We start from the raw sequence: 18145 nt of genomic DNA, 5'->3' as shown, positions 1-18145 counted from the left end.
ACCACAGTGTGATACTGGTGGCCGGTGAGACGTTTCTGGGCCAGCTGGGAGGCTGATCAGTAGAACCCTGATTAGAGCTGCTGGTGAAAGAAAGCCTTTTTGTTCACAGGGACTTAACATTTATTATTTACCTCATTTGAAAAGGCAACTGTAATTTACAACAAATTAAAACAAGAAAAAATCTGAACCAGCTAGTCAGAATCAGTACAGTAAAACAAGCTTTGTAGTGCACAGTTCATGTTTACTAAGCATAATATTTGTTGCTGAGAAATTTGTTGCTTTTTTATTGCCACTAACATTGTGTTTTTATAATTTTCATTTTCACATTATCAGCCTAATGGTACATCTATTTCCCCTTAATGTCACAATGTTCTCTTCAGTGAGCTGCAGCAGGGACATCCATGATCACCTGCCTCCACTGTACTTTATTCTAGTGCTAATTAGCATACGTTAGCCAACACACTAAAATAACATGTTAGCATTGTCTCTGTGAAACTGTTAACATGCAGGTGTGAATATTTAGCTCAAAGCACTGGTGCACCTATAGAGATAGGCCTGTTTCTATTCTAAATACTTTAGATGTAATATCAGGATGATTTGTAATGTGAAGTAGGCCTATTTTGACTTGTTTAAATGTCATTTGTGTCCACCTGACAATGAAACTAAATCTGAGGGTGTGCGGTTCAAAGAAGAGAGTCTATAACCTGCTTTCACCTCTGCTTAGAGCTATGCACAGCTCAAGGTTGTCTGCTAATAGCATAAGACATGAATCCATTGAACACCCAAAACAGTCGAATTGCATTGTAGATAACACAGTCAGCAGTTTTTCACACTGAAGAGGACCGACTGCAATAAAAGACAATATCGTTTCATCTGTATTTCAATCCATATTTCAATGTTATATGAGGGAAATGCTCATGAGCACTGTTGTCGGGTAGGCTGTACAAATAAACATGACTTAACAATAATGACTCAATGTCTGTTATTTCCAAACGGGTTGTTGTGTCTACATAGATTCAATTTAGAGGAGAAAATAAAAAGAGAGAATTAGTAACTGACAAAAGAATGACAATCAAATACGTCAGCATAATGTGATGATGGCCGCTATCTCACTGTTACCCTTTTGCTTTCTGACTATGAAAACCTGCATCTGGTCATGTACGTGAATCAAACTGATATTCTTGTGGCATAGTCCTAAACTTTGATATCCATATCTCTTCTCTGTAAAAATCCCTGATGGTAATTAGCACAGACAGTTGCTTCACACCTTTTACATTTTTTCTTATTTGCTTTGGCTGAGTTCTAAAATGAGAAAAGCATTTCTTAAGACATCGCAAAACTAAAATCTCTGAATAATTAGTTTGTTATTCACAACAGATCAGAATCTCCCATCTTAATCATATTTATGCCCCATATGGAGTATAATTATAATCCATAATATAATTTGTACCAATCATGTTTCAGAAGCATCCAATTTGGCCAAAACGACAGCAAAACAACCTTTGCTTTGGTGGTACTGAAAAACTGCATTTTGAAATGTAAATGAGATGTTTTGAGTGAGGTATTTCCTTTTGGAAACATGCAGTAGATTTGATGAAACTGAAACTGTTGTGACAGTTGCACTTACAGTTTAGAAAATGTTAAGACTGTTTAAGAAAATAAAAAATGATTATTAACTCCTCTCAAGCCAAGCATAGTGTTTTAGTCATTTAAATTCACATTCTCACCAAGCCTGGCTATCCCAGGTGATCTTATTCTTTTTCTCTGGTGACTAATTGCCACAGACACCAAGTTATAACTAAGTCAAATAACATTTGACACCTTTCTCCATCAATGACATTCATAAGACCTTGGGCTTCATACACCACGTTTAACTCCAAGACACTGCACAGCTCATCAGTTGTTTAAAATTGCCAAAAATATCAGACAATAATGTGAACTAAATATATTTTGCTATGTAAAAAAAAGTGTGACTCTTTTCACTATTCTCTTATTTATCTTATTTTCTGTCAATTATTTTGAGAAAGCCACTGTCAGCTGTGGACTTAAATGTTTCAAATAACAGGGAAGCACCTTCTCTAAACAGAACTCTCACTGCTGAGTTTGCATTTATGGAGGCAGTCTGGGCTGTCAGCAGGATATCTGATAAGCTTCAGACTGCACTGGATTTTGGGAGCAACGGTGTGGGTGACGTAACTTTATTTAAATTACATTGAAGTGCACCAAGCAGAAGACACGGCAGTTTTAAAGGATATTGTCCTGCTGGTAGAGACCTGCTGCATGGTAATGAGAGCTGGGCGCATGCTAAACTGAAGAACATGCCAGCCTCAAAATGTCAAGGTGGGTTTGTGTTTGGAGCCATAACACTGGCACCATGTTCCTCACTGCTGCTGTGGAGAATTATCCTCTGGTTTGAATGTTCCAGCTCGGATAAAGGGAAATGAGAGGCTGAAAAGATAGTGTCAGTGAGCTGGGTATTAAAGCAGAGTTATACAGGTGTCTGTGACCATTACTGGAGGCTGTAGAGCTAGTGGGAAAGGAAAAGGCAGTAGTTCTATTGAGTTGTATTATTTCTTTTGTCATATATTCTGTTTCAACCATGGGAAAGCAAACAGAGAAAGAAAGAAAGAAAGAAAGAAAGAAAGAAAGAAAGAAAGAAAGAAAGAAAGAAAGAAAGAAAGAATGGACGGACGGACGGACGGACGGACGGACGGACGGACGGATGGATGGATGGATGGATAGATGGATGATAGCCTATAGTTCTGACAGCTTTGAGATCTATGTCTTCAGAAAGAAAGAAAGAAAGAAAGAAAGAAAGAAAGAAAGAAAGAAAGAAAGAAAGAAAGAATGGATGGATGGATGGATGGATGGATGGATGGATGGATGGATGGATGATAGCCTACAGTAGGTCTGACAGCTTTGAGATGAGTCTGGTGTTAAAGCAGAAGTAAGTGATATATTTGTGTTAATATAAGTCTTAAATAGTTATATCCTCCGACAGCAATCACTTACATAGAGTGTTTGGTCTGAAACACGGGTCTGTCAGTCCCTCTGCTCTGCTCTGAGCCGAGGAGAAAACATTTATCGTATCCTACAGTTTTTATCCAATGAGGAGAGAGAACGGCATGCAGGGCTGTGTGTGCAGCCAAGGAACGCCGTGAATGTGGCGACGTAGGGACGAGGACTGTTATGGTGCGTTCAAGGAAACTCGTATTTTCCCACCGTGAAGTTGTACCAGTTCGATCTGGTACGAGTTCACCGGTCGGAAGTTACGAGTGGCCGTTATAGTGACTTTCACCGGTAAAACAGGTCGGAAAAACACGAGTGGGTTGCCTGAAACGCTACAAAGTCGTAAGTTGTGACTTGAAGCTGTAATTTACGATTCCAAAAGCCTGCCTGGAACGCAGCATTAGCGAAAACGACCGGACCACTTACTTCTGCTTTAAAGGCAGAGTTGTAATCAACAAACAGCGGCCATGTTTATGCTCCTATAGAGCAGAGTGAGGAGGGCAGTGGCAGTGTTATCATGTGCTGGCTGTGCAGAGGTGTTGGTGTGGCTCCAGGCTGAGCTTTGATGTGCTGAAGGACCGCTCTCTCCAGCCACTTTATGATTATTGGTGTTAATGAAACTGGCCTGTTGTTGTCGAGGCAGGTCATGGCCGTCTGCTTCAGGACTAGCACTGTTGTGGACTATTTTAGAGGTGGTGGCACACCACGCATAGACTAAAAATATTTGTGAACACTTCACCAGAGTCTCTAAGAACCTGTCCTGACTCTCCATCCAGACCAGCTGCTCTCTGTCCGTTGACATCACAGCATGTGCGTGACATCAGTGGTCTCTTGTTGGAAGCTGGAGCTGATAGGGGACTGCTCCTCTCTGTCCTCTCCACCCTGATGGTCTCTGGTTTTAACAGTTGTGCTGTTAGCTGTTAAAGCACATCATGCCCACACTCATCCATCTCCATTGGCTCTCAGTTAAGTTCCGTAATTCAACCAAACTCCTCCTCACATACTGTATAAATCCCTTCATCCCTCCATGCCCTCGCCCCCCAGTACCTGTCTGACTTCTTCATCTCCATTCATCTCAGACCTAGCATTCCTCTGATTCTGGTCCGCTCTCCATCCACCCCGCACTACAGACCTTCAGTGACAGAGCCTTCAGACCCTAGAGATCTTTAAATCCTCCCTATCTCTTCCACCTGGCGTAAAATTCAGCCTGAGCATGATGATCTCTAGTTTTTAAGTTGTTATTTTAATATTTGCGCTGTTTGCTCTGTTTTCTTCCTGTCGTTCTTCCACATCTATTCCATTTTTTTTATTGATGTTGTTTTAACTTTGTACCCAACTTTGTACAGCACTTTGGTCGACTGCTGTCATTTTAAATGTGCTTTACAAAATAAACCCTGACTTGACTTGACTTCAGTGTGGCAGCCCCCATTCTTTGGAACTCTCTCCCTCTTGAAATCTGCCACACCCTAACCCTGGACACTCTTACAAATCAGCCCTCAAGACACACTTTTTCTCTAACTATTGAATTATTTATTTATTTTGATCACTGTAGAGCGACCTTGGTTTTTTTTTTAAAGCCACTACATATAGGCTAAATTCAAGCTATTATTATTATACAGTGTATTCATAGGTATCCTTGTCATTGTTGCCTGCTTTCATTACTGGCACACAATCACTCTTGAGAAAGTTTGGGCCACAGAGGCTCCACCCAAAGGTAGAAAAATTGATGAATTTCTTTTCTGCATTTGAAGGAGCCTTTGAAATGGTGAAGCCTGGTCACATAATGTCTGACACAATCTGTCTACAAGTGCAGCATCTGATGGACACGGTCCCTGAATTGGGAGAGAGCTGTTGTCCACACTAACCTGTGTGGGTCAGGGACCACCGGTGGGCTATGAAGGTATTGGAGCAATATTAGACATACAATTCTCAGTGCAGGTAAGAGATTTCATGTCTAATATTCTGTAGTCTTTTATTACTTTAAGCTAATTACAGGTTGGCTACCTGCTAGTGAAATTATAACGTGATTAACATTTCCAACTGTAGCTCTGTTTGTCAGTGGCAGTGCAGAAGCATCATGGTGTATTACCAACTATAAATAGATGAGAGGCAGATTATGTCTATGTGTGTATGCATGTTTCATATGGAACAGCTCTGCAGCCAGAATTTCAGTGACGTTCCAGCTGAAACTTATTTCCTGTTGAATTAATTATTCTATCCTGCCGACTGGAGAGGAATAACGTCACCATTTCTTCACACTGTCAACACGTTACTCTTCATTTGATGCATAATTAGCTGCTGGAGCTGGCGGGCGTGTCACCCCTCAGACGCACAGTGTCCTTTCTCTGTTAATAATGCAGGGGGATGGTGAAACTTTAATTTTCAACTTGAATGCGTTCGCAGGAACTATCTGGTGTGCATTTTCCCCCCTCCTCGCGCAGCCGGCCCACTGTCACTGTGTGCAAACAAAGCGACACTTAAAACTTGATAGCTCCTGTGAATTGCGGCGAACAATGAAATAGCGGATCCTACAATGAGACGTCCTGACTGAAATACTATCCTCAGGGAGGGCTGTGACATTTCAGATAACATTTAGAGGGCCCCGCCTAATTAACATGAGCAAGGGTGTGTTTCCAAACCTTGTCCATTTAGCAAATTCAAATTTATTTTCCAATTAGCTCAAAACAACTGCTCTCTTAGTACGCTTGACTTATTCTTTTGTCTGTGCACTTACAGCTTTACTTCCCAACATGGCTCCTGTCACAGGCCCACACAGTCCCCTTAAAGCTAAAATGCTGCTATGGACTCTGGTGTGTGGGTTGGTCAAGAGCTGCTTAGTTTTGTTTCATGCATATTCTACATTTATACAGTAAGTTGAAAATGACACTCGGGCATCAAATAAAATAATTTTTCAAATGTTGACACATTGTAACTTTTTGTTTCACAGACTTAGGCCCCATCCACACGAAAACGCGGCTTCACTGAATCCGATCTTTTTCTTAATCGTTTTGAAAAAAATCTCCGTAAACACGGCATCGTTTTCAAAAATATCTGCGTCCACACTGATCCAGTGAAAACGACCCAAGAACGACCCAGAAACTTTAATGCAGATCCCATTTGTGCATCAGTGCTGCACAGTGGAACAGTGCAGCACCACTCCTGTGTCAGCTAAACCTTCCTGCAGCTCTTTTACAGTCACACTGGGTTCCTGCTTTGCCTTTTCGGTCCAGTGTGATGTGTTATTTTATCAGACAGTTTTCTCTGTCTTCCAGATCTTGTCTCGACTTCCACAGTTCCCTTTAACTGTCATTTTAATGATATCTCAGACAGCAGACGTTTCAAGCTGAAAGCACTTTGATGTCTTTTTATAGCCAAACCTGCTTTGTAGGCATCCGATAGTTTCATTTTCAAATCTTCATTTTAAGTTGCAGAGTTGTTGCAAAGGGTTTGAAAAGTCAGGGAATTGATCATTCCTAATGACAGTTCTTCGTTAAGTACTGAGGACATTTTGCACAACCCACAATAAGCTAAATTACAGAACTGACAGCACATTGCCCCATTGGGCCCAAACTTTTCCATACGACTGCATATCACATTGTTTGGCTAGCAGTGACGGCGATAGTGATTTAGTTGCTCCAACATTGTGATCCAGACTGTAACAACTTTTTAAACGATTCCCATAAAATGTGTAAAGTTCCTAACATTTGTTTCCTCCCTTTAAGAGTACTTCATTCAGAAAAGTCAGTCTCCTGATGTGAACTTTGACTCTTTGGTGAACTTTGCCCCTTCTGGATGAATCAGCAGCTCCTGAATCCAGTGGAAAGCGATGACCCGGAAGAAAAGAGGTGACGCATTGTTATCGGAGATCTCCACCAGTGAATGCTGAGTATCCGACGTTGCTGCCCACGCGGAGAAGTTCTCCTTTCATCCCCCTCTCCCATGGGTGTGCATCAGAAATACCACAGCAAGCACATAATCAACTCCTGACATTACGCTCATTAATTTCATACAAGGACATACAGGGAATCCATTATGCTCAAGATCTATTATGTAGCATGTAAATGACTGCATGTGTTAGCCTGACTCGGCTTCAGCCCAGATGAACTACAGTTGTTGTACAGGCTCTACGTGACATCTTTGCTCGCCCCCATGTAAAACTCAACAAACGCATAAACTTATGGACCACACAGCCTGAACCTGAATTAGAGTAAACACATGTACAAACAACCTTGAGCTAATCTGATGATTGTTATAATAATTTAGGAGCTGGACCAATTTACAAGCCAGATGTTTCTGTGATATCTACTCTATAAAAGACTGAATTACAAACATTTTTACAGCATGTAAAAACAAAATGTAAGAAAATGTTACTTTTTTTTCTGAGATTTCAACCAGCTCGCCATTGTGGATGGAGTTGCCATGGAGATAGTTAAGTTCCATTTGGATCATTTCTGCATGTGTCTGATAACCTAAAAACTCTAGAGGTGATAGCCAGGAAGTGGGTTTCTCTTTTTAGCATCAAAGTCTATAGAAATGATAAAACAGAGCCCAGGGGAGACAGTGAAGGTTTTGAAATAGCTATGAAATAGTAAGATATTTATTGCTGTTAGTTGTTACAGCTTGATTCTTCTTTTTGGTGTGTGTCTGATAGCTCATCAGACTAAACAGTGTTCCTAAAACTAAATGCAGAGCCTCCATTAATAGCAGAAATGCCACATACTTCTCAAGGGCACCTGGCAGGGCAGCAAAGGAACGCATCTCGTGGCCATCAAACTGCAAATTGCCACACAAAGCCTCCCATCCACGCCGTGAGGCTCCCTAATGGGCTGTTTAATGAGACCATCAAATGCAAATGGGACCTTAGTTGTGACTCCTGAGCGCCCAGGTAAGGTACTCAGCCCCAGAGGGTGTGGGGGTGAATATTCCACCTCAGCAATTTTCCATTCAAGAGCAGACACGGCACTCGGCTCCAGCGTGACGACTGTGGGAAGCACAGCGATGTTATTGCACATTGATAAGCACGGATGTCACACTCAACATGATTTAAACTCACAGGCCTGTTGATCAATAGCTAGCATCTTTCAAGGATATAATATATAATGTTCGTCTCTCAAGCTGTCTCCCGCTCTCTTTCTGTATGTGTGTGAGTGTGTTGTCTCTCATTTGTAATATTTAGCAGTACTAATTCTTGACACAGTAATCTGCCATCTGCTCACAATCTGCTCACAGATTCAGCCTCTGATTTCTCTTACCTGGGAAAATAAACCTCCAAATTCTCTCTGGGAAAAACAACAAGTGCATTTTATAGTATGTTTTAATGGTCATGAAACCATATCAATCTGATCAATGGGTGACTGAAAAAACACAAGATACATTTGGGGGGAAATATTCAAGAATCTAGATTAAATGCTAACAGATGTGCTAACATGCTAATGTTAAGCAGGTGAAATGTTTACCACACCTATCTTTTTGTGGTAGGGTGTTAGCAAACTAATGCTTTGTTGACAGGGATGAGCTGACCAGCCTAGGTAACATTGCCACACTGTTAGCATTCAAATGCTTAGGTAAGAACTGCGTTGCTGTGACTGGATTTACCATGTTGGTAATACTTTATTTGACGCATATCTCTATAATACATTATAACCATACTTATAATGAGTTATAATGCAGTTATAGCACTGTATAACTATAGTTATAAACTCTCATAAATGATCATAATGCTTTATAACAATAATCATAACACACTATAAAGCATTTTATCATGACTTATAAGGTCTGGTATTATAATAGCCTACGTTATAATTGTTAATAACTGGCTGACAATGCCCACTTCGATAATACATTATTAATATAGTTATGTGTTATAATTGGCTTATAAACGTGTATAACTATCATTATAAGCACTCATAAATTATCATAAGGCTTTATAACAATAAGCATAACACATCATAGAGCAATTAAAACTCTATTATAATACTAGAACTTATGCCATTATAAAATTATCTATGATGTGTTATGCTTATTGTTATAAAACCTTATGATAATTTATGAGTGTTTATAATGATAGTTATACACATTTATAAGCCAATTATAGTCTCATTATAAGTATGTTTATAATGCGTTATATAGATAAAATAAAAATAAAGTGTTACCAATTTATTTTACAAGATGATCTCATTTTTATTGGCTGACAAAAACAAATGGCATCACAATTTTATAGCAAAGTGAGTTAAACAAAGATGTGTTTTCTGGAATTAAACATGACTGAGGTTTACAGGTCACTGATGTAGGACTTACAGGCCACTTTTTAAGTGATAACTCTCAGTTTCAGTGGTTTCTGTTGCGTCGGCTCTGCAGGATGAAACTGATGACAGCACTGTCATCAACTGCAAAGATGTGACTTGACATCCTCTTAGACGCTGTAAGCAGAGAAGGCCAGCTGATGTGCCAAATTTAAATATTAATGGCAGCTACCAGCTTCCTTTAACCCTTCGCTGGAAGGTGGATACTCCCCAGCTTTCTCTCTCACCTCTCTCTTTCCCACTGATAGGCTACATAACAATCATTAGCAGTGTGAACACTCGGACCGGACACAGTGGGAGGTGATGAGGACGGGCAGCGAGGTGTTGTCTCACAGACTCACTTTCACCATTATTATTAGCTGTAGGGCTGAAGTTAGCTCAGCAGCTGCTCAGTAGTTCAATCAGGGATTCTTTTTAAACAAGGAGATGAATATCTTTAAAGCTGTTATGAAGTAAAGGGGTATGTGCCACAAATATGACATCTTAAGGATCATATCGCAGCATGTGGGAAAAGGTGTGATAATACTTAAGCAGTCATTTCAGAAGAAATACAAGACGGTATAGGCTATATTATAGATTAAAAACCATTATCATTAACAAAGCTGGAGATTTGTCCAGTGTTGTCACCATTGCTGGCAGCACTACTGCATATGTGAGATAAGTTATATAAAGACTTAGTGGCTCCACGGGGAGCTGCACTAAATCTGAAAAATTGCCTTGAGTGATATCACTTGAGTCAGCGTCAGTTGTGTTTGAAGACTATAAGTCTGAAAAAGAGAGAAGTGAACTGAACAGACCTCTGAGGCCAACTCCTCTTCTCTGCATGAGCCGCTATACCAACATGATCAAACTGTCAGCAGCTGAGTTCTGGGTAATGTAGGCAGCTGCGTTTTACAAGGAAGATGAGTTCCAGGAATAAAAATTACATGTCTGGTTGCACTGCATCAGTTTACAGTTTTCTTTAACTGTCCACGATGCGTCTGCTGACATTATTGGACTGCAACGCTAAATTAGTGGCATAGTCTTTTAAGTAGCTGGAAAACTCATCTTATTCCACACTGTCTAACTGTATCATACATAATCTGTTTACTGTGAGAGAAATATTAAATGTACAATTCAATAAAGATATGAGCAGTGGGTGCATCGGTTTACATTCTGTTTTTCTAAAATCATGATGTCTTGTTCCATACACACAGTCAGCCCTAGATTGCATTTTCCTGCCACTGCTTCCCAATTACAGTCTTCCTATCTTTTGCCTGTTGAATGCTTTTAATGTGAAGCAGCAGCAATTGGAAATGTGTGGTCTGAATTAGCATCGATTTGATATGCAAACAGAGAATAGGGTGATTACAGGATGTAGATATTCTCAATACAGACCATAAAGAGCATCAAAACAAGGTTTGATTTCATTAAATTCTATAGGATTAATAAAGGATTAGAAACAGTGTTAAATATGTCCTGCAAGTATGGGTCTGGACAGACTATTCTCAACACTTGACCAGTCTGCAGCAGCTCATCTAATTCAAATGTTCAAATAAGGTCAATCATGCACTCACTGCTTTACTCAAACACCAGCTGAGCTTTTCCTTATTAGACATGTTGCACATTGCTGTAATTCCAGTAACAAATAACAGAGAAAAAAGAGGAACCCCACACATTTATTCTGTCACAACAGGTGCAACAATTCTAAGGAGCCACTCATGGGATGAGGTTTAATCAAGCAAAAAATGGAAACAGGTGAAACACCTGTGGGAGCTTTATTGTAGGCCCATAGGTCCAGTATACTATAAAGGTATGCCCATGTGTTCTCTGATTATGAATCAGGTCTAGTTATATACATAAAGTATCAAAGCCTCAGTCCACAGAGAAATACACAGCCTGTATTCAGAAACCTGGCCTTACAACCAGCTGTCAGGACTTCCTGTGACTTTGTGATGTCATAACAAAGCAGCCATCGCTCTCAGCCATAACCCAAGCCCTGCCCTCCTGGGCCACCATCCAGCCCTGCAGGATTTCATTTCTCTGGGGAATTTTACCTGACTCTATATTTATTGGTATCGCTCAGAAAACAGTCAGCCAATCAGAAGAGAGACTCAGAGCATACTCTCTTCTGATTGGCTTTCTGGGAGCAGCCTGAGAGAGGAGATGTAAAAACTAGACTGAGATGTTTTTTTTAAACCACAAAGAGTCAAATCTGGGACCTTTAAAGATCATTTGTGGTGTTCTCTTTGATGCCTTGTTTACAGAGCCTCAGCTCAGCCCTGGGATGTTACGAGCTCATCTTGTATGCATCATTAGCCAACCAGGAGATATCAAGACAAACCAGTGTAACCCACACTTTTCAAATGTAATTATTCCCTCCTCAAATTTGTCCTTCAGGACAACATTTGTCCTCTCACGTCTTGACAGCTCATCCTCTGGCCTGTGCTGCTGCAGCCACAAACAGAGCCCAGGCGACGGCTTTTACCTTTTCACTCACTGCTCTGTCCTCCTGCAAATGGCTCTGCTGACAAGTCTGTGATGGGTGTAATCCACCGGGCTCCTGACAGACTGGATCCCGGCCCGCTCTCTCTGTCTGCCACCATGGAGCACAATGGGAATTTCAGTTTGATCTGCCAGATGGGATTTTTGTCACAAACTGCCAGTGTAAAACTAGTGACAATGACTTGTGGCCATAGAGGGGCTCAATCACTGCACCTTAGATTTTCCATCTCCGCCTCTCCCTGTCCTGGTGTGATGGAGGTTAGCGCTCTTGTTCCTAAGTGAGGGAGAGTGTGGATCATCACTCAGCAAACTACAGGACTTTAAGTTATGATGCTGCATCAGAATTGAGCATTATAACAAAATAACATATCTGAAAGCTTCCCATGTAGACACACGGTGGCTGTGGCTGCTGAACTAGAGGGATGGGTTGTGACATCTGGGTATCCTGAGAGCACACACTCAGTAAATGGGAGGAAAAATAGATCAAGCTTGGCAGGAGAGCCAGAAAGAGGAAGAGGGAGAGGCAACTGGCAGCCGCCCGCCGTCCCCAGCTTACACAAGGGGCTTGATAAATACTTAACTAGCCTGTAGCACATGGCATAAACCCCTGTTGCATAACAAGCAATGAATAAGGTTTGGGAGGCTGACAGCAGGGTGCGGGTCAGAGGGGAGGGATAGGGGTGGAGGAGGCGGGGGTAATGCTATCCAAGGGTTTACAACAACTGTGTTACACCCCATGTCCCCTCATCCTCCCATGCCTCCTCCTCGCTTTCACTGCGTCTGGAGGAAGCACCCAGCAGTGATCTTCTGGATATTATTCTGACGTTGCGTCACAGTCTCATGTTTGCCCCTGGTGATGTGGCACTTAACATCAAGTTCTCTCCTGCAGCAGACAAGTCGTCAATGACTTGGCTCCAAAAATAGAGCAACAGATCTAAATGTTGGGTTAACGACGCAAAAAACTACTATGGTAGTCCAACAGAAACACGACTAAAGGACGTTTTCAACAGAGAGATTCGACAGATTCTAGACAAGAGCAATGACATGATGCCAGTCAAATATTAACGATGACACGTTTCAATCCATGTGAATAAACTATGGGAAAAGTATCTGCAGAGTAATGAGTAGAAGTAAATAAGAGCTAATAAAACTGGGATTCAGAAGCACATAGAACAGAGCACCGGTTTTATGTTGAGGGAACTGGTATCATTATTAAGTTATGGTCTGAATGGTATGGTCAAAATTCTAACTGGACATGAGACGGATAAAATCCAGGTTAAAGCTCTGGGAATAAATGGAGTTGCGCCTTGAGCTCCCCCTCTGAGGGGAATCAAATGTTTATCCGTCTTACCAGTCCATATGATGCTTTGAGACATATATTATTAATATTATATAATATAAACCTAATGTCTAACCTGCATTTGCACTTTAAACTGTAGTGAACCGATGAAAGTCATTGTCATTATGTCACAAACTCAAAGAACCACTCCTGTCAACTTGTGGGGATTGGGGGCGGGGCTTAAGAAACCTGAAATTTTGTTAGTACAGACAGAGAATTTCTAATATTTATTGTCAATAGACTGGCTCTGGTACAGACCGACACAGCTAGCATTAGCACAACTGCTAACGCCGTGTCAGCCATTGCCATTAGCAAACTAACAAACATCATAACCAAATAAAAAATGCGATTAACCATGCTAACTGTTCTGAACCATCTGCTAGCCTCTGGTTCTAGTCTCTCTGATGTTTCCTCCTCTGACCATCTTTATGCTCTTTTCTACTCTTTCACTTGGAGCGAGCAGGTGGTGGGCGGGGCTTAAGGCCTGATCAATTCTTCTCAAAATAAGTGAGAGTAGATGCATCTCCAACCGCAGCTCTTCATTATTTTATGTGGGACGACAATCTCAATCAAAAATATTAATCAAAGCACAGTAGCCTATTTCTATTCATGTTTTGTGACAGTGTATCTTCGAGTGGTAATAATCTATTCATCAATAATCATGTAGGTTTGTCAAACTACTCAGTTATTAAGTCTTGTCTTTTTGATGTTTACACAATGTCAGTTACATGACATCCAAGTAACATCACTATGCACATATAATATCGTATGTATCAAAAGATTTGAAAGCTTTGTTGTAGAAATAGTTCCAGTTTCTTTCCAGACTGAAGGACTCGTGGATTCATCTTCCACACTTCAAAATAGTTTTATTTTTATGACTTCATTATTTATTCATTCATTTATATAACTTTTGTTTTTTCTGACTAGTATAAAGGCCGTTGTTACACAAGCCTGTGTTGCATAATAATCATTTAATTGAATCTTGAATGACAGAAACCCTAAAATTCTGCTGGGTGACACTTTAAGTTGTGTGCGAGTGTGACATCTAACAACGTCCTCTGTTTTATGTTTTCAGATCTTTACAAATTAACCTCAAATACATAATGTTTGCCCCTGAATTTGATTTAGCTGCAGTGTTTCCGGAGCAGTCAGTCCATATAAGGACGCCACAGGAACCCTGCAACAACACAGACAGTTTTGTTTACATTAGCAAAGCTTTGGGGAATGAAACGCACAGACTCCAGATGACTTAATGAGGGGAAAAAAGACTGTGCTGTATCCAGCAAAATAGAGAAATAGAAAAAACAGAGGATTCAATATTTCACTGTCATCACTACAAAATGAGGGTGTTTCACTGTCATTAAAAGACTCATCTCTCTCTCTCCGAGGGCTGGTTCGACATCGCTTAAAAATAGTTCTACAGTGAAATGAAAAGCCTTCACTTCCAGAGCTCTGGTTTGTGCCGTCAAGCTGCTCTGTAATCCTATTCACCACTGTCACTACAATGTGTCGCCACACTCATTGGGCAGTGGAATAACAGGCCCGCTCGCCTGCTAGTCGGCATCAGTCCTGTAAGCCCTGACATTAATCTGTGACACACGTTGGCGGGGGTGACTCTGAAAATATTACAAAGCCTGGAGAGTTCATATTTGAAATGTGAAGCCATGATTGAAATCTCTGCATGTGCAGATTTCCTAACTTTACTTTACCAGGAATTATAAAACTGGGACTCAATGCAAAAAAAGAAGAATAAAAAAGAAAAATCAGAGTTGCGATATTTTCAGCTGCAGTGTGAACACAGCCTGCAGGACATGAAGTGAACATGATGAAAACATTATACAACTGCTTGGGAAAGGAAAATAAATTTCATTAATTATGATGCACAAAATGTATTGGCGCTTGAGTCGTAAGAAAACTGTCGAGTCATAATAATCAGAGAGGATTAAAAAAGCTTTGGAGGTTCGGTCTCTGTCGTGCCCTCCAGCTTTCATGCGTCAGTTTACATAGAGAACAGCGGCAAAACAAAGCCAAGAAAAATGCGTTGATTCAAAGCAGGGAGGCATGTTGCACAAACTGCTGGAGAGACAGAGGAGATTCAACGAATATGTTCTGAACAAAGATATTTCAGCTTTTGTGAGAAAAAAAAAATATCCTTGAAGGGTCTGCCTGTGACTTTCTCCAAAAGCACAGTTTCAGTGAAGCCTCCTTGAAGCCGGAAGTCATTTTTGAATATACCTCTATGCATTATTCATGGCCTGGCTGCTGCCGTTGGCCTGCTCGTGTGCCATGGCCTATTTACAGAGCCACTCGTGAATCCATTAGCCGTGAACAGTGGAGTGCCAAGGCTCATCTATAAGCAGCTTCACAGGCACATGAATCCATTCATAAACATAATAACTCTTAGACAACAACAGCAGCAGCTGGGATTTTTTAACCTGGTTGTGGCCGGGTTAAAGGGACGATACATGTCAACACCCTGATTACAAGCAAACACAAAAGAAAATGGTCATCAATCACAGAAAATTTTGAAGATTCCAGTCTCAATGTTAACTTTATAGCCCTACTAGTGTTCTGTTAGTCAATTTGCAAACACTCGTGTTCCTGATGTCTTCACCGCCATCAGCATTAGCTCTAGCCTATGTGTTAGTGCTAATTAGCAAATGTTAACATGCTAAAACTGTAGATAGAGTAAGCATTACAGTTAGGGATGAGTACCGAATTCGGTACTTTTAATTGGTACCGACCTAATTCCCACAGTTATCCTGAGTATCGATTCATGTCAAATCAAATGGTAGGGGAACACATTTTGGTACCTGAACGCACCCTCATGTCTGTGAGCTAGTGGAGGAGTGTCTGGCTGACACGCAGCACTTGGCACGCAACACATAGACAACAGAGCTGTCTCAACGGGCCAAGCTGGCCCTACCACCCCGTGCTGGTTTGGGTCGAAAATATAAATCACTTGGGTCGGCTTGGGCCTTGAGCTTCCTCTTTTTTTTGGCTGGGTTCGGAAACGGAACATTTCGAGACAGAGTTGTTTTCGAGGTTAATTCATGCGAAACCGCTGATGGGGGAGTTGTTGGATTGTGTATTTGATGAGTTTGATGAGGGAAACCAAGAATCCCATTAGCCTCCGTAGCGACGCTCTGAGCAGCTCACGGCTCTGCTCCACCAACAAACCTACTGCTAAAACTAGGGATTATGACAATGGGCCAAATTGCCAAAATGTTGAACTATCCCTTTAACATTAATACCATGTGCATGGTAGCATGCTAATGTTAGCATTTAATCCAAAGTACACGGTGACAAAACCGTCTGTGGTCTGTGAAGTCGGCTGAGTCTGTGATAACATCAATCACTGCAGCATCGTCAGTCATACACAACCCTCTCCTGTGGTCTTGAGCTGGAGTGAGTTTGTGGCTGAAATTAGTTTCCTTACATTAAAGCTGGATTGAGGGTGAGGAGCTTGGATATCTGGGTGGACTTCAGAGAGTCACTGCTGCTTCACATCAAAAGGAAACAGTTCATAGGTGTCATCCTTTGGAGGTTCTTCTGACACCTCCAACTGGGAGGAGACCCTGAGGCGGACCCAGAGTTCGCTTGGGGGTTTACACATCCCACCTGGTCTCAGAAGGAGCTGGAAAGCTTTGCTGGAGAGCGTGACATCTGGAATAACCTGCTCAGCCTGTTGCCACGGTGACCTGACCCCGGGTAAGAGGAGGAAGATGCATGGAGGGTCCATCAAATGTCCACAAATAAACTCCAAGATGGTTACATCCTCTGACAGTTTTAATCACACGGTTAAATTAAAGTGTTTAATAGTAGATTTTGTGGTGTTGCATAGATTAGTAGTGGAGTTTATGTTGAAAAGTAAATGTTTAAATGTCGACAGGTTTTTTCACTCTAAGATTCTTGGTGTACGAGATTTACATCATCTCTTTTTTTTTCCAACTCAGCTGCTCATGATCACAGTTTAAACACTGCAGATGAACCCGGCTCACAGAGCAGCTAGCTTGGCTTTAGACTCTCAGTCCTATCTGCACGAGCTGCTTTTCACAGCCGTTATCTGAAATGATCTGCACGAGCAACGCTGCACCTGCGTGGCACTTTTTGCGCGGATGTTGCGTGAATGTAAGTGTGTGAGTAATATATCCCACGGGGGGAGCGGACTGGGCCTCTGAGGAGACGAGGAACAACCGGCGTCTAATCCTCAGGTTCAATGAAAAGCGCCACATCGGCTGGTTTTAGCCAGAGCGAGGTCATTGTCAGCGGCTGTTTGCAGGCATGTGCTCGGCTGCTGGCTCTGGTCTTCACAGCTCTCTCACGCTACATGCAGTCACTGCATGTGCTGCAAAACCTGCAGGCTGCCGGATGAATGGAGCATCAAAGCCGGGGAAAGTACATGAACATGCATCGGGACAAAAATAGTTAAGAATGGGGAGCTACACTCTTGGAACCAGGAGTACTGAATAATGTGCACAATAAACAATAAAGTTATGCAACGCAGCCAGGCAGTGATACTGATCTCCAGGCCAGTGTCAAAGTGGGAAATATGAGTCACTGTTTTTACACAGATGGCACAGCTGCCCACCAAGGCCTTTTCTTTTATGAAAAGCATCACTCATCATTTCAGTAATAACGCCTGAGAGGACATTCATCTGTTATTATTGGTACTGTATTTCACTGTGGGTCAAAGTGTCTTGCCTGGATCCAGCCACAGCCAAAAATATAGAAGAAAATGTGACAACTAACTCCATCATAGCAGCTAGAATAGAGACTATTCTAGGTTTGTTAAAAGCTGTGAAAACATTTTCCTGCGCAGAAACTGGACAGCTGCTGAACTTCCACTAAAAGAAAGAAAATAGACTATACATTGTGCTTACACAACATGCTTTGTAGTGCTGATATTTTTGCAATAATAAGCTGGCTGTGGTTGACAATTTTTGTTCTGTACATGCACATTGGGTGTATGTAAAAAAACAAAACAAAAAAACATTATAGCAAAATAACA

The sequence above is a fragment of the Trachurus trachurus genome (genome assembly GCF_905171665.1).
Source record: "Trachurus trachurus genome assembly, chromosome: 23".
Taxonomy (NCBI): Eukaryota; Metazoa; Chordata; class Actinopteri; order Carangiformes; family Carangidae; genus Trachurus; species Trachurus trachurus.
The sequence above is the reverse complement of the archived record's forward strand: the minus strand, read 5'-3'. Positions refer to the sequence as shown.